Source organism: Parus major, chromosome 12 (genome assembly GCF_001522545.3).
Source record: "Parus major isolate Abel chromosome 12, Parus_major1.1, whole genome shotgun sequence".
Lineage (NCBI taxonomy): Eukaryota > Metazoa > Chordata > Aves > Passeriformes > Paridae > Parus > Parus major.
The window spans coordinates 495,735-522,705 of record NC_031781.1 but is presented as its reverse complement, the minus strand read 5'-3'; the positions used below and the strand labels follow the sequence as shown (position 1 = coordinate 522,705).

The 26,971-nt window shown below is 43.9% G+C and overlaps 1 long non-coding RNA gene across 7 annotated transcripts; it reads right to left on the bottom strand.

Moving 5' to 3' along the window:
* LOC117245062 lies at positions 1 to 26,971 on the bottom strand. Of its 7 annotated transcripts, none has more exons than XR_004499224.1 (9): positions 26,853 to 26,971; positions 22,106 to 23,725; positions 9,059 to 13,606; positions 8,896 to 8,960; positions 8,479 to 8,561; positions 6,613 to 6,792; positions 4,788 to 4,942; positions 3,554 to 3,673; positions 1 to 2,980 (listed from the first exon to the last, which is right to left on the bottom strand). It is a non-coding gene; the product is annotated as an uncharacterized LOC117245062 (long non-coding RNA). The 7 variants fall into 7 exon arrangements; XR_004499226.1 differs by having other exon boundaries at positions 6,613 to 8,561; positions 9,059 to 10,999; positions 13,542 to 13,606; XR_004499223.1 differs by having other exon boundaries at positions 6,613 to 8,561.

Below are 26,971 nucleotides of genomic sequence, written 5' to 3'. Positions count from 1 at the left end.
TATAATAATAGTTTAAAGTTTATTTTCCAAACAGAACTGTTGTTTGCCTAGAGTAATGTAAATTTGCAGTTCTCCTTTACACTGCACAGACGATGAGAGAAAAAGATTTCAGGATCTCCCCAAAGGAGAGATTTAATTGTAAAACAAAGCACTAAGTATGACATTTAGCTGAGGCTGTAAAGGCTACAGTAATTAAAAAAGACTAAAACATATGGTGCACTTCATGAGGCTGGTTAATATGAGCTCCCAAACTGAACCTTTTTGATGCGTGAGAAGAAACAGGAAAATGGAACTATTCCCCTCTATCCTGAACCATTAAAAAAGCTTTTGTTGTAGTCTTTGTAAAGCAGGAATGACATTCCCATCTTAATTCACTTAATCTAGAGGAGGGGGATTTCCTTTCACCTGCTATGCAAGATATGAACAACTGCTGGGATCTATTAATGCATTTACGATACGATCTGAGGGAAGGAAATTGTCATTAGTGGCTTGTAATCACCTGGCAGCCAATGCCAGCACGGGATAGTGCCACACTTGGCTGGAGAAGTGCCTGATAAGCAACACTTAGGTCACAATTCCCTAATCCCACGTGCTGGGTCATATATCAGTGATCAGAGGAGCGCTGTGGACCACAAGGAGCCCTTTGCAGCAGGCACCAAGGTGGAGATGTTGCAATGTGGTCAAATCCCAGAACAGCAGAGATAGAAACAAAACAAACACAAACCACAACAACAACTTGTGCAATCAGATCATACAGAGGAGCTGGGAGCCAAGTCCCTAGCTGGTGCTAACCAGCACAGCCCCTTTCTACACTCATTTTCTCCATTTTGAGCTGAGTTATCATCATTTCATAGCTTTAAAGCTCTACCTTCCCACTTCAACATGCAGAAAGTCTGTAAACTCTGGGCTACCAGCCTGAAACTGTGTTTTGTGAAAATCTCTGCTCGGCTGAAACCCAAATCTGTCTTTTCCAAACATTTCCATCTCTTGCTACTGTGGGTGCTGGGTGTAGAGTCTGTTTCTGACAGTGTGTCTGTACCTGCTGCCCAGCTCAGCCCGCCAGCTGAGGGGGCACTGGCAGTTGAACTCAATCTGATGAGCATTCACAGCTTTTTGCCTTTCAGGAAGATAGTCCAAAAGGAATCCAAGATAAAGGGTGTCTCTTTTTTTTCGGTTCCCTGAAAGGGTGGTCAGAAAAACAAGAATATTGGCAAAAGGCAAAAATATGTATATATGAGAAGAAAAGCAGATAAGAAAACACGTCTGACTGCCCTTGAGCCAAACATTATTTAGCACTCTCAGCTTGCTCCCATAACCCAGGCATGTGATATATTGTAGAATCACAGAATGTTTGGGGTAGGAAGAGGCCTTAAAGCCTACTGGCCCCAAATTCACAATTCAAATCTCAATCACAAGCAGCAGCACCCCTGGGCCTGTGCTATCACAACCATGCCTGGCATAATGAGAGTCTCTCACAGGCAGAGTGGCTGCTTCTAACCCATACAAACTCAGCTGGGAGCTCCATTCACTCCAAGGGGCACGTTCAAAGGCAAGGAGAGGGATTTTGGCACATTTTCCCAGGGGGAAAGCCTGAAGCTCGTAGCCCTCTGCCAGCACTATGTATAAGACATAATTTGCCTGATTAAACGGTGGAAAAAGGTGGGTTGATCTTGCAGACCTACAAAGCAATAAATGTCAATTCCAGCAGCAATACAGAGCAAGTGCATTGCAACAGGTAGCCCAAACCTTTCACAAAGCAGCAAAAGTTTTCCCTGAGTTACAGCTTCACTGAAAAATAATAGCAAGCTCATTAATGCTGCTGGTTTGTTTCTCTTTTCTTTTTTCTCTTCTGTACAAGTAACATGGAAAGAAGAAAGAGGATAATTTCTCTGGTAATGAAGTGCTTTCTGACTGCAACTATTTCTGGATTCCCCACACCCAACATTTACAGTTTGATAGCAGGAGAAAAATGTGTGGTTTGCATTTTTAGAAAAAAAAAAACACCCCTCTGATTATTTTGTGCAGATTTGCATATAAATGACTTTCAGGCTCAGCATCCATCATGATGGCAAGTCTGGTTTGTGACTTCCAACTGTCTGTGGTCTCCAGGAATCACAGCAGCCTCTAGGTATTCTCTCAAGTTGTGTTTGCTTCGTTTGCATCTGAGCTCAAAGGCAAAATATGTTCTCTTCTACCAGACACCTTATTTAGATGTGATTTATATATGGGAGAAAAGCGTGAGAAATATCAATATTTGCATTTTAAACATGATTTCAGGATGTCTGTCGTGGTTCATTCATCTGCTTTTTGGCTCTTACATGCATTTAGTTCACTTCTGTTTGACTGCACAAGCATATGGGTCTCATTAGCTTAATGACGAGCTTATTTATCCTTCATCCAGGCTGGCACTTCTTATCTGCAGGATGGGGAGCGTTAGGGGGGCTGTGTTCATATTCAGAATTATCCACATCATAGCTAAGCTGACTGGCAGGTCATTGAACCCAAGGAGACTTGATGATCATCTTTGTTTTGCTCTTTTCAGGTCAGATGTGGCGCCTTTGTGCCAAGCAGAGGCTTTGGAGAGGGAAGGCATTGAGGACAGCTGAAGTGTTTCCTGAAGGTGCCTCAGGACTTGTGGCCTCCATGTTTTCATGTTCTGAGTGGGTTGTCTCGGCTCCAATGAGGCTCACAGAAACAAACATCCCTCCTGCTGGATGAGATCGCATCCCTTTCCAGCAGAAGTCCAGCTTAACACAGGCTGCTCACTGTCCCAGGGGACACAGGGGTGTCACAGATGCTTCCCTGGAGCCCAGGGCAACCCCCAGAGCAGTTACTCTGTAGGTCCCATGGTCACCTCCAGCTTTGGTTTAAGCTCCATGACAATTTCCCCTTTATGCCTCTGCAGGTTCCCTAATCCCCTCAGTGAGTTCTGCAGGATCCTGCCTCTGATAGTGACAGAAGTTTCCCTGAAGGAAGAGAGCTATAGACACATAAAATCATTAAATGACTAAGCCAACTTCTATGACACATTAAACAACTCTGTGCTTAGATATGTTCTACAGCCTTGAAGCCCACAGAGAGAAGGTGGGAAAGGAGGAAGTGCTGCTTGGAAAAGCTACTGAGGAAATGAAGCTGCCGTCTGTGCTAAGGAAGTTCTGCCACAGCCATTTAACACTCCAGGCTGAGCCCACAAGCCCAGGAAATACATGGGTAATTCACAATTCACCACTTAGCAAGTCAGAGAGTCAAAGTGTCCTGAGCTGGAAGGGACACACAAAGAATGTCAAGTCCAACTCCTGGCCCTGCACAGGACCCCCAAGATTCCCACCACGAGCCTGAGAGCATTGTCCAAACTCTCCTTGAACTCTGGCAGGCTTGGTAGCCTGGGTGTTGTGTGTAGTTCTAAGCCCCAGACCTATGCAACATTTGCAGGAACACTCCATGTCTCATTTTTCACCCTAATCCAACTGATAAAAACAATGAAGCATCTTTGACCTTCCATTAAAGTTGTTTACTTTACTGCTTCCATGGCTATTTGTATTTCTCCTCTCACCTGTCCTGCAGCCTGGGTGATGACAGATCTGGAGACAGGACCCTTCCAGCACCACCTGGCCCTCTGCTGCTGACACCTGCCTGTGGCTGCCGTCACAGACTTCTTCTTCACAGCAAATCCCTGTGGTGGTAACAATGTGGAAGCATTAACACCCAGCTGACATGCCAGAGATGAGAGAATTGTTGAAAACTGCAGCAACTGAATTTCCTGGCTCATCAAGTGGTGCTGAACAGCCTTCCCCTTCCACCTTCAGATTTCACACTGGAGTCTCTCACTTTATCTTTCTGTCGTTCCATTGCTGCTGACAAACTTTAACTGTGCAGGAGGTTGTAGTGATGGAGAGTTGGTTCAAAAGCTCCACAAACCCCCTGCCACTGGGGCTTTCTAGCTTTTCACCTGCCTTCATTGTGCCTCCCAAATTCCATCTGGTAAGCTACCAAAATTATCTTTCTGATTTAAAGTCTGCTTTGTACACGATGCACAAGGACATACTTTCCTTTCCATAAAAAACAACTTTGCAGCCTAAAGAGAAATAATACTTGAGAAGGATTAAATAGAAAACTAGTTATGTTTCAAGAAATTGGTGCTGTGACAAAGAGCCATCAGCTCCCAAAAGCAGAGACACTTTCAGATTTCTGAATATAGCCAGCAGGGATATCTATAATAAGCAATTCCATAAAAATATATTTTAAAAAAAGAAAAAAAAAAAAAAAGCACCCTCCAAACTAAAGTCTTCTATATGCAAGGGCAAATAAAGATGATAAATTTTTATAGCAAAATTCACTCTGCTGCAGAAGGAATTTCCCTGGGGCCCAGGGATTACATGGCTTATCCAACCTGTCCTACTCCCTGTTCCCTCCTGCTTCTGCATCTCCCACAGGAGAAGCTCCACCAGCTCAGGATGCTCGAGTTCACAGGAGTCTGCATTCCATTGGGAACTTGGGAATGCTCAGGGACCCATTTCCATTTAGCTCAGAGAGACAAAGCAGAGTTCTGAGCATTTCCTCTTGGGGATGGCTGGGTTTGCACACATCACTGGCTCCAACCTAGGCGGATCCCAAAGGCAGCTCTCCACTTTTCCCAAGACAGGCAGCTCCTGGCAGGCCACACGTGCTGCAGACCTCCAGTCTCCTGGGTGCTGCAAGTCATCTTTAGCTGTTTTCCCCTCATCACATACATGCCATTTTTATTGCTCTCCATGTCCATCTAGGGCTGTAATTAAATAGGTATCTACCTGGAAAAAGCCATGAAATATGACACAGTTCTGGCAGTGGGAATGCGTGCTGAGCTCACAGCAGCCTCTCCCTGGGGTCCCTTCTTCTGTCATTTACCAAATCCACATTCTCTCTTAATAGATGACCTTAAAATGCAGGGGAGAGCTTCACTCATCTAGAAAAATAACAAAGCAGTTGGTTGCCAACACACTCCCAACTTCTCTCAGTTCTGAAGTGTTGTGCACAGCTATCAGTTTCACAGGAGCTAGGACATGAGCAGTGAAGCAGTGGGTAGCATCATTATGGACCAACACAGAGAGGAGAGGAAATGAAGCTCACTTGACATTCTGTTTGTGCTTCTGGTATGGCAGTAACAAATGCAGTGAAAGTGCCAGGGCAGCTCCAAGCCCGAAAAGAGGAGAATCTCACCAGAATGGCAGGATCTAAAAACCAGAGGTAGTGACTCTGCAGTGCCAATATCATCAGTGCTTACAGCTGTGTTCTCTGCAAACTCAGGCAAAGTTAGCAGTGGTTTCAGCTATAGATGGAAGGCCCAAAAGAGCCTTAAAGTGGTCTGCTGTGGCAACAGAGGATCCTGCCTGGGAATGAGGCAATGTGAGCGCCAACAATGAGATGCTGCAGTTGGAGGCTGGTAAAACATGCACATGCACATATGAAATGGGAACCTGGGAGCACAGCCAGGCTCCCACACACCTGCAGCCCCACCTGGGGCTCTCCCTCCCCTCCTGCCCTGGAGGTGCCTGGCCAAGGGCCTGACATCATGGTTTAACCTGAGCAAGCTGTTCTGTATCCCTTTAAATGACTGCGGCCCAATATTAGGAAATGTTCCCTTAATATTTGGAGAATTAAGGACTCATGAGTAATGCAGCAGCCTGATCCAAGAAATGTTCCAGTATACTCTCATTTTATCAAGTTTTTCCAAACACCTAATTTCACTGGAATACTGGAAGTGCCCATCAGAGGATGCAGTGGCTGTGACTGGAGCAGCTGAGGCTGTCCTGGTCCCCACAGGCTCACCTGGAGTGTGACAGAGAGGATCCTCACCAGGCATCTGTGACACACACCCCCACTCATGGGAGGCTGCACAGCTTTTGGAACCCACTCACACAGGCTATTTGCATTGATTTAGAATTTGCAGTGAAGCTTTTCCCAGAGGGTTTAGCTGGGAAAACAGGCATATTGACACCGTCCCTGCAGCAGCATCTCCAGTCACTGCCTGTGCAGTACAGCCCTGCCTGGGAATTCCCAGCTCTCTTTGCTTCTGCTCTGTCAAACCACAGGATTCCTTCTAATGCAAACCCTCCCCCTAATTGGAATTCCTCGAACTTGAAGAGGTTTTGGAATTCAGAAGATCATAGGGGGTTGCTCAATGAGTTGCATGTCTTGTCTTGCTCCTGCTGGTTTTTGGTAAGATGACACCAGCCTGCCTCACTCGCAGTGTCTGTCAGCTGGGCACCCTCACTAAGGTGTTCAAGTGGTTGTGTTACAATGCAGGCAGCTTCCAGACAGCTGGAGAATTCTTACCAGAAGGATGGCAGCAGGTACCTGAATTTTAGGGTCTGCTGTGTGCTAATTCTTCTGAATTAACCAGAAAAAAAGAGCCATTACTTGCCAGAAACCACTACACAGGCAGTCAATGACTGAACACTCCCAAGTTCATCTGCATTTCCCTTTCCCTTCACAAACATTAGCGTAAATAATTACTGACATTCTGTGCTGAGGACACTACCATGAATTTGTACTGGTATTTCCAAAACAATGGGTAAATTTGGGGCTTTTCAAAAGTATTTATATTTTCTAAGAAGTTTTTCGTGCAATACTTACCCTGGCACTGCCCATCCATAGTGGTGGAAAACATAAAGCTGGGGCTGCACAGCACCTGATCCCACAGGGCCCATTGTGCACAGAGCCTTCAGCTCCACTGACTCCTGTCAGTGACAGCTTTTTCCCAGGGCAGTTCCAGTTGGACACTTGGAAGCTGGCCTGGTGGAGTTTCATAATGCCCTGGGAATCCATAGGAAATGATAATGTATGCTCAGTTTACAGGGGGATTCTTTTTCCCTTTTTTTAAATTTTTCTTATTTATTACTAGGACTACAGACTGAAATCTGGGATCTGAAAGTCAAGCTGGATTCCTTCCATCCTCTAGCTGTAAAGAACTGTAGAAAAACCTCCCTTAAGCCTTTCTGCCTAATGAAAACAAACCCAAGCTCTGTCTCCTGAAGCTCTTGGGGTTGAATTGTTGGGAGGGAGGAGAGGACAGGGCAAGGGCAGGACAACCACCATGGACTGGAATTGTACCTTTACCAATGTGCACCTTCAGAAACTAGGCAGGGCTTTAAATAAGCCTAAATATTTTTAATACATGCTTTTTTCAGCAATGAAAACCAGAAACTATTTCACATGAAAATTCAGGTGATCATTAGAATTACAGCATTACTGACAGACTATCCACAGTTATTTAGGCTGACTGGATAAAAGGCAAAAGCTTTGACAGAGCAAAACCAAAGGCTTTCTTTGGTTCTTTCATTTCCCTGCTTTAGCCCCAGTCTCATTTTCCAGCATTTGCACCTCTCCCCAAGGATTTTATCTTGGAGGCTGATCTGAATTTTTGGTTTTCCTCTATTTCTTCCCAAGTTCTTATAATAAGCCACTCAGACATTTATCACCCTGACCCTCAGTCCTCTTTTTTCAACCCTTTCTAGGCCTTTAGTGTATAAAATTCTCTTTCAAGCCCTTGCTGTTTAACAAAGGTAAATGCTGTAGCTTTGCTTCCAGCCATCCTACTCCAACTGCCAGGCTGTCAGAGCAGTAAATACAGAAATATTTCACTTGGCAGTCCTGGCTGCAGTAAGAACACTGTTTTGTAAACTGAATTTAATGCCCAGAGAAATGAGTTTGTGTTTATAATGCAATACACAGTACACAGGGATGTATGCTCAGATTTCTGTACCTGTTATGGAAAGAACATTGCTATAAAAACCCCTAAAAATATTAAATCAATGTATGAGCTGGAGGCATTGCCCTTGGAAGATGAAGGACAGGCTGAAAAAAAAGCTGAAAAATCTGCAGTTTGAAAATATACACATGAAAATCACACCTCATTTTATTCATAACTAAGGAGATGAGATTATCTGAATAGATCCCTGAAATGCAAAACAAACTTACCCTTTTTTTACTGTAAGACAGAGATGACAAGTCAGTAAACAGTTGGATTTTAAAGAGTTGTGCCAAAAAATTGCTGAAGCTGCTGTTGTACCCTTGACAGGCAGACACAACCACGTCAATATTTCCCATAAATCCTTATGTGGTGTGAAAAATAAATGTGGTTTATCCTGCTCCTGGAGAGCTACAGAGAAAATTGCTCCACCTCAGAGCAGCTTGCCATGGTGCTGTGCAATAGAAAGACATTCCAGCACCAGGTCAGCTTGGGACTGTATTTCAAAAATGCTGGGGCCTTCCTTCATGGTTCAGGCTGCTGTTATGCAAGAAAGAACACCAGTGGTCTTCTTGCCTATCCTTTGGTGTAACCAGTCACAGAGAGCCACAAGGCAAATCAGTGTGGAAGGCAGTTTAGCAAACAGTGAACAACTCACAAAAATCAATCAATCAATAACTAACTAAGTAAACCCCAATACTTTTTCACTTGTCCATAAGTGTGTCTAACTCATACTTGACCAGAATACTCACGTCTTCAATGAAGTCCAGGGCTGTCAGGTCTAGCTCTTCTTTCCAAGGAACCAGCTCTCTGCAAGATCTCAGAAATCAGACTGCTGCTTGGAGCGGAGAGGAGAGGGAGAGGGAGAGGGAGAGGGAGAGAACAGGCTGTGGCAGTCAGTTCAATCATCTCATTCCCAGAGCTGCTCATGCCATCCCACCAGAGCCCTGTACTCCTCACCCTCACATTTCCCAGCTGAGCAGGGCTGTTCTGGGGACTTCTTCCAGTACCCAGGAGAGTACAGACTCGCCTTTCCCCAAAACAATCCCTCTCCTCCCTCTCTGTTCCCCTCCAGCAGCCCACACTGGCTGCAGACAGGGAACACATTCATTTGATGTGTTCCTGCTCACAGCTCCAGCCATAGGGAGGCTGCTGGGACCTCATTATACCTGCAGCATCTTGGCCTTCAGTTTTGCACCTCTTCTTCCTCACTGCTCAGCTCCTCAGAGAAATTCTGCATGGCCAAATCATCAAAACAAGCACTTTGAAATGTGCTCTGGGCACATAGGGCATTCGGCCTCATGTCTCCCTGCAAATCCCAGGAACACTCACCTTCCAATCTTTTCCTTGCTGCAAGCTGGACTCCAGCTGGACTGTGGGCAGTACTGGGACAACACAGCCACCACTGCTGGCAGCTGAGGCAGCCCTAGAAATGACAAGAGTCTCTTTCGGAAGCCAGAGGAAATGTTCTGTGGCCACAAATTATTTAATCCATCTGTCTGAGGGTCTTTGAGTTTGGCTTTGCTCGTTTCTCCATGTGATGTGTGGCGAAGTACAGAGAAGTGTGACCATCCAGCTGGTTCTGGAGCCACAGAACATTCTGGAGGCAGAAGGAAGCTGAAGCTCTGCATACAGCAGGCTCTGAAATTCTCCTTTATCACACTCACATTTCCCACTGACAGCAGAGGCATTTATGACACAGCAGTGGCCAACTGGCAGGCACACACAGAGATCAAAGGCTTTCCTGTGGTCCATGGCTCTCCAGCAGATCACTCTCCATAGGTCAGGCCAGAGCTTTTTGCTGTGAATTGTGTGACCCCTGTGAACCTGCTGAATCAGGGCCAAAGAAATGTTTGTCCCATCCTTGCATCTGTAAAGCCTACAAAGAGCAAAGCTATTTGTCATTAATTGTTAACTATTCCTCTTGGCAAGCCAGTTTGCCTCCCACTTTTATTCACTTCTGAAAAAACCTATCAAGAGCCCTTTTAGTCCAGCACTACAATGGGCTGATAGTATATCCCTGGTTTGTCTTCCAAATTCCCATACAAGCTATCAAATGTTGGCTCGTAGCAACAATTCCTCCAGCCTTTCATCTGCTGAAACTTCTGACTGGTTTTTGTCATAGCCTGATATGTCCATCTATGAAGTTATTTATAATACAAAATTTACACTTCTTTTTTACTTAATGTCATGCTAATTGTCTTTTTACTTTACATAATTAATTTCTTCTCACTCGTATTTACAAATTTCAAATATTTGTTCCATTTTACTCATCCTTTAAGCACCCAGTTTGCCTTTAGTGAGACAGGGAAGCAGCACAGCCATTGCCTTTTTGCTTGGGAAACTCATCTAAGAGTTATCATCATCAAATGAACGTGTCAGCAAGGTCCTCTGGCAGGCACTACCTAAAAATAACTGAGGATTGCAGAAGACCCACGAACACATGTCTGAAATTCACCCCTCCACTTCTTCTCAGGTGTGAAGAACCTCCCTTCTACCAGCAACTTGAGTTTAAGTTTTGATTGTGACATAATAAATTTGGGAGAAACATTCCTATTTTAACTTACAGAAACCTTAGCAGGAAAATAAATAAATAAATAATGAATTCCTGCAAAGCCTGAGCTCCTCATAAAGCACCCAGTAAATGTGGTCTCCCCAGGGTGAGAGATTGGCAGAGCCAATCTCAGCCCTTTCTGGGCAGCTGGCTGCTCTTTTCCCTCATTTGTCAATCCCAGAAAAGGTCTTTTAAAAACCAATGGCCCAGGATAAACTTGTAATTAGAAATGCTGTCTGTTTATGAAATATTATTTGATATTCCTGAGACACAGACTCAGAATAACCTCTTTTGTAAACACCCTTTGATTTTGTCACTGACTTGAACATTGGTCTAGTGATAGAATTTGTGTCTCATAGGTGATATTATATCAGGGTTCATTAGTAGGAGCAAACACTTGTCTCGATTTTTGAAGACAGTTGCAAATAGAATTTCTTCACTACCTTCATTAAATGATTGAAGCAATCCAAGTTGGAAATAACATGATACCACATAGAGCATAATTACATAGAGAACACATTAAAAATTTAATGCAAAACCAGCATCACTACATAAGCCCAAACCAGCACAGCAGTTTATCAGAGCACTCTGTATATGTGCACCAGTCTAACCTGCAAATTCTTGGAGAGAAAAAGGCAGTGGATGATATTTCATCACTAGCCAATACCTTTGGGCAATATTCTGTGTTCCTGTCAAGTTTTACATTAGATATATTGAACCTAGGGAATGAGAAAGATGTAAGAGAAAAATCTTGATGACAAAAAAAAAAAGTTACGTACTTTCTTTTGAGTCAGTAGTTCAGGAAATGCCTTCAGGAGCTCAACTTCAATTCTGTGGTAGAACACTGGAAGTTCATGCAGCCAACACTCCATGGAGCCCCAAGTGGTGTTAGAGATCCCAAGACAACACTTACCAGGCAAGAGTGGATTTGGCCTTTCTGTTGTATTATTTTTCCTCTTTTCCTTTCTGTTTTTCCCCCTCATAGCCATGGGATCCTCTTGGCTGACCTTCCCCTGCCCCAGGACACAGAGGAGCTGCCCAGTGACCATCAACAAGCCCCTTCTGCCTGGAGCTGCAAACCACGAGGTGCTGCAGCCGTGCTGGCAGGAGCAAGGGGCTGCTCTGGCAATAAAGCACAGGGGAATCTCTTTATTTTTTGGTACCAACAACCAGCTCTGCTGCAGCCTGACAAAAAGCCTGGGAGATGAGGCTGGTTCCAGGCACCTCCAGCCAAGCAGCAGGAATGAGCAAGAGGGTATTTCACAAGGAGCCACTGTTATGCTGTTCACCTTGATGATTGCAAGGCCAAGAGAGGTTTCCCTGTGAGTTGTTTTGGGTGCTGGGGTTCTCAGAGTTGCCAGGGAGCTGCTGCAGCAACAAAACATCAATTCATATGGATAAACCTTGGGATGGATCATAGAATCATGGAGTGATTCGTGTGGGAAGGGACCTGAAAGCTTACCTCATTCCACCCCTGCCATGGGCAGGGACACCTCCCACTATTCCAGGGTGCTCCAAGCCCTGTCCAACACTTTCAGGGATGATGCTGAATTCCTCTCTACTCCAGCTCACCATGGGTGTAAGACAAGTTTTGTTCTTTAATGCAACTGTTGCTTCTTTTCCATTATTTCCAACAAAATTAAACTAATTAAACTGAATGCACATTTTACTGGAGGCATATGGGTTTGGGTTGTTTTGTGGATGGTATTTGACCCTTTTCTTTCTCACCTACCTCCACCATTGCATCACAGTGCTAGGGAGTGCTGTGTGACACCAGATCACAGCTTTCACCCCCTCCCTTCATCTGTATCTGCCTTTGAAGTGGTTGTGATGCTGTGGCTCTCCCCAGAACAAAGGCATTCTCATTCCCTGACACACTGCACTGCCAAGGAATTTTGTCTCCCAGACTGACTGCAAAGGGAGGAATCATCACAAACTATGTGCAATTTATGGTTTCATTGATTCTTGCCACCAACCACACTAACGGGCATTTATCAGAAAGGAATGCATGATCAATTAGTCACAGGAATAAAAACAAGGGAATAGACTCTTGAAATTAAAAGGAGGTTATTCCTGCTTAAATATCAAAATGATGCTGGCTCTTCTTTAGATGATTAGGTGGAGATTTTTATAGGAGATAATGTTAAATGCTCAAAGGTTTCCCACTTAATTGTGGGAAAAATGGTAGTGGGTGCTTTGGTGGGTACCATGAAACTGCTGCCAGGGTGAGACATTCTCCCAAGATTTAAGCAATGAGCATGATCTTTTAACTCTTACTGCCAAACAGTCATTAATTGGTACAGTTATTAGGGGGAATTTCAATGTAAAAGGACGCTGAAGTCCAGCTCTGGGGCAGGCAGAGACAGCAGCACCAGCCCTCCTGCATTTCCTAATCGACCAAGTTTCCACAATCTTGCCTCAGAAAAGGCTGTGCTCAGGTTCTGCTGCACTGCAGCACTTCAGCACAGCCCCATAGAGCCAAGTGCTTATTTTAGACCCCTCAGCCCATGCACACCCCAATGCAAGCATCCCTCCCCTCTCACAAGCCCCTCTGTGTCCCAGGCAGAGCTGGGCTCCACACACACAGGGTTGTTTATCCCAAAGGTTCTGGTGATTTCCTCAAATTAGCCAGGGCACAGCATTTCCAGGTTAAAATATTATAGCTATAAAAATGTTGATATGAGAGAAATATTCCCTGTGGATTTTTAAAGCATTACAGAGTCCTTCCATGAACTATTGTTTATATTGTTTTCTTAATGGAATGCAGCTGGCTTAATGAATTGAAATAGTCAAGAATAATGTATTCAGTGACTGATGGGGAGGAAGCATCCCAAATAATTTATTTATATTCTATGACACTGATCTACTAATGAACACATTAATTAATAAAAAATATGCTCAACAGTGATGGTGAAAAAATCAATCAAACACATTATTAGCAATTATTATTCCACCATTTCTAATTGAGAGGTAAAATGTCCTTTGGCTGTAGTTTCTCTAGAAAGTACAGTCAATTATTCAGGTAACAGCACCAGAAACAGCTCACATTTCAGAGGCAAAGGATTCATAAAATAATACCAATTAAACTCATTCTGGCTAAAAATTGCAATATTTGCCTTAGGGTTTCTGCTACTTTCTAGTTATTTTGCATTATTAATTTGGAGTAATGCTTACACAGAATACCAACAGGAATTTGACAGGAAATTAATGTCGAGACTCCCCCCAGAGATCTTAGATGTTGCTAAGCCCGTTTTTCCTTACCCAGAGTTAATGAATAATCATCTCCTTGGCAATAGTTCCTGCAATAGAGACTTGTACTTTGGTTCCTGTTAAATATAGAAAAATGAAAAGTGTCAGATAACGTTGGCATCAGGGGGATTTATCTAAATGTGAAAAATAAGGTTCACTCATTTAATAAATTATAAAAGGTTTAATATAAACAAAAAGACAATTAGAAGACAAAGATAATAAAGCAAAGGGTTAAAATGGCCAGGTGCCCTGGCGCTGCCAGGAGCACACCTGATATCTTTGGAACACCCTTTTTATCCCATTTTGCTGAAGGTTTTTAATTCATATTCAAACTTTTCTAAGAACTAGTTTGCATGGCCATTCCCCAGGTCCACCTTTTTAGAGCACACACATTTGTTCTTAATTTCTCATTTATCTTCTTTTTATTTGGGCTGGGGTTCTTTCTTCTGCAGGCAGTCAGTGTTGATATCAGCCTGGGCCCCATCATTTGTTTCCTGGAGGTTATCTTGCTTTGCATAGACAGGACATTGCCCCAAAATCCAAAATTCTTCTTGACCTACACCTAAAACTTGCTAGCAGGAGAAAAAGACATAGCAAAAGCACATAACATATAACATTCATCTTAATATTTGTGAAAGCCAATATCACAATATGGATTTAAAACATAAAGCAATTGGGTAAGTAAATATCCTCCATGCACTGAGTCACTGCTCCAAACTGCTCCCAGTATTGCTACAGCTAACTTCAGATTTGGGAAAGTTTTCTCTACAAAGAATGTTTATCCCTTTTCAGTCTAAAGATACTTTTATGTCTCTTTCACATGCAAAAGCAGCATCCCCTCCTTTCTCAGTCCTACAACCAACTCCTAAATCCAGGGATTTCCTTTATTTTTCCTTCTCAAGCTGCAGGACAACTTCTTTCATAGGTGCTTTTCTGGTATTTCATCACTTAATTTATTGTGGGCACCAAGGTGAGGGCTGGAAGTCATTTTCCTGCTGCTTCTGTGCCCGGGAGCTGCTGACCTCTGGGGCAAACTCATGGGGACATTTCTGGAACAACCTGAAACCCTGAGCTGGAGCTTAATGCCCTTCAGGAAATGGATTCAGCTGCCCCAGTCACTGCTGAAGAGGGGCTGCTGCTGCTGCTTTGGAGCCAGCTCAGCTCTGCCTCCTGAACACAACATCCCCAGCCTTAGGACTTCCCCAGCTGGGCTGCAGCTGGTCACACTCGGCCATCAGAGCTGTGCTCTGATGTGGCTCTCGGCAGGACTGGGAGACCAGGAGGGAACTGCAGTGGGAATCACAGAACCAGGGAATCACAGATTGTTTTGGGTTGGAGGGGAACTTACAGACCATCCCCAGGGGAGCAGGTGACAGCAGCTGGAGGAATGCCAAAGGCCAGCAGTGAGGAGTGAATGCTCTTGCCCAAGCACACACTGCTTTTGTGGACAATGGGCAAAAAACAAAGGTGTTTTCACGTTCAGACATCCCCCAAACACAGCTGTGTCTAAAGCCAGACTTCTCATCAGGAATTGCAAGGGCAAAAGAAACAAATCCCACCAGCCCACTGGGGACATGGTGGGCACTGCCCCATATTTGATAAGCTCTTATTGACATAATTAAGTCAAGGTTTCTGTTTGGTGAGTTTGGGCTCAAAATAAATACCAAAAAATAAAAGAAATAAAAACCAAAATCAAAGAAAAAGGTAAATGTACAAAGGGATCTGGCTTATCCCAAGCTCTCTGGTGGGCACTGAAGACCTCAAAACATTTCAGAGGGCAGCTCTCCTCTGTCACACACAGGGAATCATCATCTTTGCAATAACTTCAGGACAGCACTCTGAATTTGTGCAATGTTTCTACCGTTTCTCAGACTCCCTTGCAAATATCAGCAGGTTCAGAGCCCAAACAGTGCTTTTTGCAATGACTGCAAGAAGAAGCTGGCAGAGTTTGCTGAAATGCAGAGATAAAATCCAAATTAAAATGAGTCCCTTGAGTTTGCTCCCGCATGTGATTGAGGGCACTGCTTAAGGAGATCCTGTCCATCCCCCCTGCAAGAATATTTATGACTGAAAGACCCCAGGTTTCTGAAATAATCTGGGGAAAACCTTGGTCATAAAGCCATTCCAACAAAGGTGGGGCTTTCCAGGTGACATCAGCACACATTTCAGGTGGGCAGGTGCCTTCCTGAGCAGAGATCTGTCCCCCAACACACTGAGAGAGTAGCACAGCTGGGCCTGGGGGGCATTTACTCCACAGCAAAGACAAGATTTTGGCTGCAGCAGGAGGGTGAGCTGTGCTGACTGATGACCTGAATCAGAAGCCTCAGAGTGCTCAGAAAGTCCTCACAAGTCAGTGGGGATGTGGATCACTTCTCTTTGGTTCAGGTGCAAAGAGGGCATTTTGAGTAACATTTGCACCCTGTACTGGCTCCCTCAGGCCTTACACAGCCCAAGGCAGCAAAGGAAGACTTGGAAAAAAACATTAATTCCATAAAAGGGGTTTTGGGAAAGCAGGAGGTAGCAAGCAAAGCACTGGTGAAAGCACACAGTGTATATGATATAAAATGATTGTTTAATTGATATACTGCAAGATATTGTTCTAATGGCAGGAGGGAAAAGAAATAATGATCAGTTAACTCATTATTAATGTTCATTTTCTTTTCCAGTATTGCCAGTGGGTTGAGTTAATTATTAAGCATGACAGTTGGGCTTTAATATATCAGCTATAGATCCCAGTCACAGCAGTCTAGTTTAATAATTGGGTTTCTTTCTCCCTCATTTTGACTAATAGCACACTTACAGCAATTATTAAAATTCGTCATAGCACAAAAAGAAACCATTTGAAACCTCACCAAAAATGGCAGCACAGCAGAGCTCTGCTTAGCATTTAGTGGAGAGCTCAAAACAGCTTCTTGGAAAACATGGAATTCTGATAACTTTTTCAACAGCCAAAATGTGATTGTGGACACTGAATGAAAGCCAAGAGTGCTTCAGGTCAAATAGACTGCTGTCACTAAAGAAGTGCATTCAGACTTCACAAGAAATTCCCTCTGAAAATGCAAATTCATAAGTGGTTCTTTAGCTACAGGTAGTTCAGCCAAGCTATGGCAGGTTACCAGCACTGGCAGAAATTTGTTTTAACACTGCATCATCAAACTGTTCTGGAGACTTCACAGTCTGTCTTGGAATGGCTGTAGGTGCCAAATGGACACAGCTTTTGCTATGAGGAACTTAAAATCCTCCTTGCTGATCTTGCAGGCCCTTTAAAGACAAAGTTTAACTTCCAGCATGAGCACAGTTCTGCATAAACTCATTGAGCCCAAAACCTACAGGCAACAAGGCACCCAGAAGAAATCCTGCACATTCCCACCATGCCAGAGAGGAATGGGGCTTATTCCAGGACTGCCAATTAGGCAAGATTTTGAGGGGTGAGAGAATTAATTATAAAAATATAGAATGAAAATAGAAAACTTGAAAAAAGCTGTGTGTTTTTAGTTCCTGAAGAAAGGACAGCAGGACTGTGAGCAGCGTGCTCACCATCTCCTCCTCCAAGTGCACACAGGGATGGAGCAGCCCCGTGTGTGATGAAACCACTGTAGACTTGGAATATGTTCACAAGTGAAAATAAAGGCAGAAAATCATAGAATCACAGACTGGTTTAGGTGGGAAGGGACCTCAAAGTCCAATCAGTGCCACCCCTGCCATGGGCAGGGACATCTTCCACTGTCCCAGCTGCTCCAAGCCCCATCCAACCTGGCCTTGGACACTTCCAGGGATCCGGGGGCAGCCACAGCTGCTCTGGGCACCCTGTGCCAGGGCCTCCCCATCCTCACAGGGAGGAATTTCTTCTTAACATCTGACCAAGTACCTGGTTACACAGACACCAGTAACTGCCTCACTCTGCAGCAGGCTGCAGTAAATGCCTGCTGAAACGTGACCCACAGAATCCACCAGTGCAGGTTCCTCCTGCACTTCTCTCAGGAGACTCAAAACCAGTCCCACAGTGCTCCTGCTGCCCTGGAGGAACTGAGAAAGGGCTATTCCCTGTCTGCAACCTTGGCAAGAGCTCAGCAAGAGCCATTGGTGTCGCCCAAGAGAAGGAACAGGGACAGAATTTCAATTTGCCCTTTGAAGCTGAAAAGGGACTCAAGTGTCTGAACAGCACTTCCTTCATGCCTCCCCATATTATCTAAAAGTAGAAGACTTAGCAATTAAGCTAATAATTGAGAAAAACTAAAGACTGGAAAAATACCAAAGGCTTCTCAGGATTGTTGGGTGATGCACTGTTTTGGAACTGTAGAAAAACCAGGCCACAGCCAACCTCATCCTCTGGCCATTGTTTAAGAATCAGGAAGAAAAGACTGGAAGCAAGAAAACACCAGTTTTTGCTCTAAAACTTGTTTGGCACAGGAGCCCCAAGCTTCCCTACATGATGCTCTATCATTCCACGATGCTGTTACAGCCGTGCTCAGCTGCTGCACAGCCCACCCATCGTTCAGCTGAGCAGCCTGAGCCTGGGAACACCAGAGAATATTATCAGAGCACTGAGAATGCTGCTCTAATTGTTGGTTTGCAGAGTTATCTGGATAAATGATCATCTGGGAAAAGAAACATGATGTATGTATAGTTAATCGACTTAGAATTTGTTGTAAATTAATCATATTGAATATCAAAACTATTCCCCATTCTCATGTTAAACAAAATAATTCCTTGGTATTTTCACTTAATCTTACTAGAAATGATGAAGCTGGACTTTGCTATCCACCTCTCCTATTCTTAACCTCTTGCACTGCCAGAAAAGTGCTAAATAGATGAATTGCCAGCTCCCTGCTGCAGAGAGCTTATCTTCTGGGCCCTCTGACACACAGATGAGGGAGTCAAACCACCAGAGGTCTTTGGAGGCCAAAATCCTTTGTCTCTGGGGTGTTCACAGGGAGTACAGATGACCCGAGGTCTGTGGAGAGCTTTAAATCCCACATATTTTTTTCATGTGTCAAATCTGGGTGCTGTTTCCTGTGCTCACCATAAACTCCATAGGTGTCTTGGGTTGCAATGCAAGATGCAACCAAACGTATGTATTCTATTACCATCTGTTGAAACCAAGTGGGGCAGTGTTCTTTATCTCTTTCATGACCAATCCTCCCTCTGGGTGATATCTTCTGTTAATGGGCCATTGAGTCTCACTGCAGGACTGATAAAATGACATCATCCCATTGTGAGATGCTCCACCCAGGGGGAGGAGCCAAGCATTCCTACCAGCATATCTTTGGCGACTCAGAACACTACAACCAGCCTTTCTCCACTGAATTCCCAGAGGAGAGATTTGACCCATCTGCACCACCAGACCTTCAGAAGAAAACTACAGCCTTCTACAGGATTACTTCAACAGAAATACATCTGTCGCTTCAGGAGGACTGCAGCCACCATTTAATCTGCATTTAATACTGCTACCAACACCCTGCCCAACAGGGTGTCAGATTGTATTCAATCAGTGGGGTTTGTTGTTGTTGTTTTGTTGGTTTTCTTTGGTACTATTGCATTTTTATTTTAATTTCTTTAGTAAAGAACTGTTATTCCTGTATCTTTTCCTGAAAGTCCCTTAATTTCAAGTTCATAGTATTTGGGGGGAGGGGGAATTTTTTTTCCATTTCAAAGAAGGTTTCTGCCTTCCTTAGCAGACACCTGTCTTTTCAAACCAAGACAATAGGTGGACTCACTAAAAATGGCAGCACAGAGATCCCTGCAGATCAGGTAAGTGCAGATATCAGGTCAAAGATTGGACTCTGACCTTGGAGATCTTTTTCAGCCTTTGTGATGTCATGACTATAAACTGAAGCTGCTGTTTTGCTCAAACTGCATTTGTGTCATAGTTTTTGGATCAATCCCTTCAGAACATTAGCTGAATGAGTATTACTCTTCAGGCAGCTTCTCACACAGCAGAGACATGGGCACTAGCAACCACACAATTTTTTTATGAAGGCATATTTGTTCATTTCTAGAACAATTTTGGAATCAAGTGCTGTACCACAAACACGGTTTTTTAGGTCTACAGTAGCCCCTCACCTTTACTGAATCTGCAAAGCAAATTGGGTGCTGACTGCCACCCATGCATAAATTAGTGGCAAATAGGCCAAAACTTCTCTTTCTTGTCTCTGGCCCAGCTTTAGCCAAGACTCTGCACACTCAGAATTCATAGGGTAATGGAAGATTTTACCCTCTTAACAGCAGTAATGCAAGATCATTGCAGAGGAAATTTTACATTCTAATTAAAACTGGTCCCCAGGGATGCTCCAGAGTTACCTGGCGGTTCAGAGGTATCCCAGCTGCTGGAGTCTGGGATACAGAGTGTGCCCCCTTGTTTCTGATACTTAACTCTAAGATCCAGAAAAACACTGAATTTCGTATAACATGAAATTCATGAGCACGTTTTCATGGTGATACATGAAAACAACTGTTAAAGTTAGATAGTAAAAGCTAAAAGTGTAAGTGTGTAGATTAGAGAGTTTTCTTAAGTCACTGGGTGAAAAAGTTAGTTTAGAGAACAGAAGACAAGATAGAGGATTCAGGGTGTTGTCCTTCTTTGTTCTTCTCCTAGAGGTTTTTGGGTAGTAGTAAGTGATTGGACAGAAAATGCCACAGTGCAGCACACAGGTGATGGGTCTTTGGGTCATTAAGAAAAACAATATACGTGTCTATTGTTAATTGGGTAAAAATAGGTATAAAGATAAAAGAATGACATCATTTGGGGTAATTTTGTGCTTTCAAACACAAAGTGTGCCACAAGGCCTTGTACCATCGGAAGAAAGAAATGTACCAGATTGCAAAGAATTAACCTTGTGTAGCCAGCCTGGAGGGACCTGCCAAGTTTTGTAATGACCTTCTAATAAACACGAGAAACAAGATTCTAATGAGCTTGTGCGTCTTCTTCAAACCTAAAGAACTGAGATAAGCAGAGCTTCCCACAAGGGAGGATCCTAAAAGGAGTTCAGCCCAAAGGAGACTGAGAAATCCAGGAAGAGAAAGAAAATAACAGAATTGCAGCAGAATCAGAGAAAGAGAAAAATAATTTTTTAGAGAAAAGTTACACCAGCTCCCTCAAACATGACTGCACCAGCCAGGATATCTCATTTCATGGCCCACAGCAGCAGAAACCCACTGCTACAAGGCTCTGATGCCAGTGGGCCACAGTATAGAGCAGATAATCCTCGGCAGGAGCTGGAGGACAAGCTCTACTTGGAACTCACCTGAAGCTGATCAATAGCTGCTTCCACAAAATTGGTTTTCTTGTTGCCCATCAGGTCGAAGGAGAGGACTTTCTCAGGTGAAGGAGCACCTGCTGACCATTGCCATGAGCTATTTGAACTCATGTCCTTGTCTCTTTCCCAGGTCTGCTGTGTGAGGAGCCATCTCCACAGTGCTGCCAGACACCCAGGGGCACCAGCTCCTTGCTAGAAGGGTCCCAGCCAGGTACTGCCAGCTTGGCTTGTGCTGAGGATGTCACCTCTGGTACACACACCTCATAAAAGACTTATAAACCCCTGGCACCGGAGTGGTGTGTGTGCATTACTATCAAGTTATGTCACTGCTTCCATAATAAAATTATTTCAGTGGGTTGTAAGTCAGGTATAAAACTCTCTTTGGACTAAAACTTGGCGTGTGCATGTAAGCAAATGCACATAGTCTGATTTCTGGGAAGGGGAGAGATTGTGCATTACTTCTGAATTCTGCACAGAGGCAGAGGGTTTTCCATGGGGTATTCTCATCGGAAGAAGCTGCAGAGTTCCCACAAGGCCAGTGGGGGAAGGCAGAGACTGCTGGACGTGGGACAGCCACAAACTTCACTGCCATTCCAGCCTCCTCCTTTCCACCTTCCAGCTCCGGGAAAGGGGGAGGGCATCTTTTCTGCTCTTAGGGACGGTTAGGGTAGGGTTTCCTGTTTTCCAAGCTCCATTTGGGATTCAGAGGGTGCAGGGACATTTCAGACCTCCCTGCATATGCTGCTTCAAAGGAGGTGTCCTCAGAAGCTAACCAGGACTAAACCTATTCTTTAAATAAGCTTTGCTTTGCAAGAGTTTGGATGCTCCTGGCTGTTACTGCAAAATGCAGAGGGAAAATGTGTTTGCAGTGCCAGGACTGTCCTGGGACACGACTGCAAAGAGTGAAAATCCCACTGCTCACAGAGGTCCCTCCTGTGGGGCCCTGTGAGCTCAGCACCAGCACAGGAAGAAGAAATTGTGCCACTGGAAGCTGCATTGTACATTTAGTGGCAAGAGGGTAGGGATTTTTTAAGAAGCATAAAGAAAAAGGGAGTGTCCTGCTGTCTCCTGAAACCTCCCCCAGCCTGATCAAGCTGTTTGGGGCTAGAGACTCGCAGCAGAAGAGTGGGGCATTGCCTGATGTAACCACAGCGTCCTTCAGATTGTCTACAGCTGCAGGTGTTTGTACACTTGACCTTTTGTAATAAACAGTAAGGACATTTCCTTCATACTTACTTCACAAGTCTATTAAGAAACACACTAAACTGAAGGCAGTCATCTGCTGTGATATTTTGTTCCCTGAATAACACAACACTCCACCTTTATGTCAGTGTTCCTCTGGGTCAAAATCCATGTCTGGCCTGAGGGAGGTGATTAATTTTGTCAGGGGCTTCCACTCCTGTTCCAGCTGCAGCCCCAAGATGACCAACATGCAGAAAGAAGAAATATAAGGAAAGAACTATAACAACATATTACTATATAATCAGGTAATAAAAAAGGGGAGTGTGGTTGACAGGGTATTCTTATTTAACCTCATGCAACTGTATTTAGTGATATTAGTGGTTTGAGCATTGATATCCATCCTCCCAACTAGAAATTACCTTGTTACACCATGTGGACTCAGAAAAATGTAACAGCTCCATCTCTTCAGGGAGCAGGCAGCACCAGGACTTTCACTGACACCAGCCTGGAGCACACAATTTGTTCCAGCTCTGAGCAGGGGTTGATCCCAGCCTAAGAACTCCCGAAAGCTAAATTATTAGAAATATCATTACAACAGGACCTCTGATGGCTATCATGAGATAATCATCACACATCTGGATTTTTAAGATACAGGGCATAGTCTGGTGCTCTCCAGTCCCTGGTGACATGACCTAATAGCAACACACCCCTGGAGCTGTGCTAACAGAGTGTTCTGTGCTGGGGGAAGGAGGCACTGCTGGGCTGGGAGAACACGCAATTGGCACCTTGTGGCTGTGGTTTACACAAAGCTGTTTGTATCTCATAAACAGATGTATTTTCCTTCAGTGGCAGGGAGCCAGGAGATGCACTGAGCAGCAGCAGAACAGAGAACATCTTGGTACAGAGCAAAGCAGGGGAAGGACAAGCCTTCCAGCATGGGCAGAGTGCTCCCATGATGGCTTTTGAAATGAAGAGATGTAATGAATGTGGAAGGGTAAATAAGGGCAGGAAATCTTTTGCAGTATGAATGAACTCCCTACGATTTGTGTTGCAGAGGTTCCAGGGATGTTGCTCCAAAGCTAGCCCCCTGCTGGACAAATAACTCTTCCTTAACAGAGGTGGTGCCATATTATCATTCTGTGGCTCTGCCTGTCACTATCTGGCTGTTCCTCAAAAGCTCTGGCTTCAGCCCAGTCCTCTGCCTTCTGAGCAACAGCAGCAAGATTAAAATGGTCCTTATCATTTACATCAAATTTTTTGACTATTTAAAAAACTGCTTAAATCAGCTCCCTCTAATTTAATGGTGTTGGTGCCTGGGAAGAGTGCAACCAGGATCAAGGTGCTCAGTACAGGCTGCAAAACCTGCTGGCAATACATTTATTATTATGTATTTAGGTAATTTCTTACACTCACCTCCCATTTTCCTCATGCTGTTCCTGCACTTGTGCTGGGTAAGCCAGGCTGTGCATGCCCTTTGAGCAGAGATGAATTTTTGGGATCAGCTGCCTAATGGCCAGGAGGTACCAAACTGTTCAGGTCACTGGTGTCCTCTGCCTGCCCTGCAATTCATAGCCACAAACCATTTCTGTCACCTCTTATTCTCCCTGGTACCGCTGCCACTACTTCAGCTTCTTCAACCTTTTTAATGTTTCTCCTCCCCTCTGGAAATTGAAGAATCTTCTGCTCTCTTCCCAAGGAAACTCCTGTGGACTCATTTTCCTTCTTCAGTCTTCACACCTTGTTTATTCCTTCCATGTGCTGAAAAATGCATTGGATGTGAGAAAACATCAGGGAGTGAGCTGAGTCATTTACACTAAGAGAAATTAGGCTATGTTATCACTGGATTGTTTGCAATTGTGGAATCATAGAATCCTTCAGGTTGGGAAAGACCTTTCCAAACATCAGATCCAACCATCAACCACCACCACCACCATGTTCACGACTAAACCCTATCCCAAGTGCCACATCAACATGTCTTTTGAACACTTCCAGGGATGGTGACTCCATCACTGCCCTGAGCTACCTGTTCCAATGCTTTACAACCTTTTCCATGAAGAAATTTTTCCTAATTTCTAATCTAAACCTCCCCAGGTGCAAGTTGAGGCTATTTCCTCTTGTGCTGTCCTTTGTTCCCTGGGAGCAGAGCCCCACCTGGCTGTACCCTCCTGTCAGGGAGTTGTGGACACTCAGAAGATTCCCCCTGAGCCTCCTTTCCTCCAGACTGAACACCCACAGTTTGAGTTAATTCAGAGGAACCAACAAATCTGTTTTAGGCACTGTTAAACAATGCCTGTCTGCTTTTAGTAAAAACCAGATATGCCCAGTAGCTTGGCATGGTGAGCTGTGCTAGGAAAGAGCCCACTCCAGTCCCCAATGGCACAAGCACCAGCACCAGATTCTGCCTGAGGAAACTCCTGCAAATTCCTCCCTCAACTTCTGCAGCTGAAATAATAACTGACCCGCATTAACCAAATCTTCACAGTGGGCATGTCTTTTCTCCTGCTGTTTCCAAACAATAATCAAACATAAACAGTGAGAAATCATTTCATCTCTACTCATGTGTGGCAGCATGAGAACATCAGCAATGTGCTATGAGAAAATCTCCCTGGTACACTGAATTATGCTTTTTCTAGACTGAAGCAAGAACCCTTGTGATTGAAAAACTCGTTTTCAGAGATTGTTTTTATAAAGTATTAAAAAAATAAATTATAATGTTCCAAAAGTCAACCAGGAAAACCATGGTAATAATTCTTCCGCAATGCCTCTGAAATTAAGCTGCACTTTGTCCTATTTTTTTCAATTTGGAGTGTATGTATACACAAACATACACTGCAAACATATCCCTGCAGTAGATGTGTGCAATGTATGCTGTGCTGCCCAGCTGCTGCCCCAGCTGCTGCCTCTTTTACTCCAGAACCTGCGGCTCCATGCCCATGGGCTGCAGGCCCCCATGGGCAGGACTGGGGCATGGGGGCTGCTCCCCTTCATGCCCTCCCCTCCAAATCCCCATCAGAGCTGTGCGGCCACTGAGCGCATTCAAGAACTGACTGCTGCTGCTGCTGCTGGAGGTCTTGGTGCTGAATACCTGAATCATCTCTCACTCGGAAGTGCTTCCAAAAATAGGAGGAGCAGGACCTCAGTGGCCTAAAGAGCTGCCCACATGTTGTGGTTTTAAAGCAGCAACCAAAAAATCACTAGAAAACTTACTTATTTCTTGCTGTGAGATGTGGATTAGACAAGAGCAAAACAGAATTAAAACTTAAAAGGAACAAAGAAAGTTTATTAACAAAAACTACAAGAATAAGAAACCAGAATAAAACCTCCAGAACAACCCTTTTCTCCCCCACTACCCAAGCATTCCCTTGTTCACATGAAAATATAGAGACAAAAAACTTCGGTGGTTAATACAGTCCCAATTCTTGCTATAATCTTTTCATCAGTCTTTGTAGAGAAATAGAAGTCTTCTTCTGCTAATCTATGGAGCTTTTCACAAGAAAACTATTTTTCTTCATAGCTTTCTATTTCTCTGATGCCAGCTGACTGGAAAATTCTGCCATCAGATTTTCTCCTCCCATTTCACATCACTCTGAGGTGTGTGTGGGTCAAATGAGTCTAGGGATGTCATTTTTAAGGATGAGTTATTCAAAGGCAAAAGTTCTTTTCATCTGTCTCTGTGAGCCTCTCTGGAAACAGAAGTTCTCTCTCTGCCTCTCAAAGGCCACAAATCTTCAACTATTACTTCTCCCCCCTCTGTTCCAACACCTCGCTGTATCACAATTACTCCACCTTTTGCTCAAAAATCCACACTTTGAACACTCCATTGCTCCCATTTGTCGTGGTTTTAAACCAGTAACTAAAGAAATTACTTATTTCTTGTTGTGAGATATGGATTAAAACAAGAGCAAAACAGGCTTAAAACTTAAAAGGACTAAAGACAGTTTATTAACAAACTACAAGAATAAGAACACTAGAGTAAATTTCCAGAAAACCCCTTCATCTTTTACATTTTTATCACTTCTTTGTACACATGACATGATAACATAGAGACAAATAACTTTAGAACTTTGGTGGTTAAAAAAAACAGTCTCAATTTTTGTTAGAGTCTTTTCATCAGTCTTTGTAGAGAAACAGAAGTCTCTTTCTGCCAATCTATGGAGTTCCTCACCAGAAAACTATTTTTGTCATAGTTTTCCGTTTCTCTAATGCCAGCTGCCCGGAAATCTGTCATTAGATCTTCTCCTCCCATCTCACATCTCTCCGAGGTGTGCATGGGTCACTAAAGTCTTGGGATTTCATTTTTAAGGATGAGTTATTCAAAGGCAGAAGTCTTCTTTATCTCTTTCTGTGAGCTCTCCTGGAAAACAGTTTCCTCTTTGCCCCCAAGGCTTCAAAATCTTCACTCTACTTAATCTCAGCAACTCACAGTGTCCCAAGTACTTTCTTTTTTGCTCAAAACTTACACTTTGAATACTCTATTCCTCTCAATACTCTTATCATGAATTAAAGGAGTCTTTTATATGATTATTGTCCATCTCCATAGCTTTAACAAAAAGATATTTCAGCTATTAAGCATCTTCTTATTCTCTCTCTCTTATTTAAAACTTAACTCTTTTCCTCACTGTTGCATTGGTGGTTCTATGATGTCTTCTCTATGTTAATTGTCTCTCTCTCTCTCTCTGTCGTTCTGAGAGAAGGAGTAATCTGTATGTTTACTCAAAGTAGTAGAAGAATTAGCAGCTTAAAAAGCTACAAGAGTTCATAGTGGTTTCAGTGGTTTCATGGTTTCAGTCCAGCAGCAACAACTAAAAACCAAGCTCGCTGACAAAAGCTGCTTCTCCCCTCCCCCCCCCCCACCCCGCGGCCTTGTCGGCCTGGAGGTTGTTACCTTGCCAAAAGTCGGAAGTGAAAGATAGCAAAAGAACTCTCTCTGTACTTCTTAAGGGGGTGTTTACAAGTTGAATTCACTTTTTAATGGTCACATCTGCTGTCAACTCTTGGAAATGA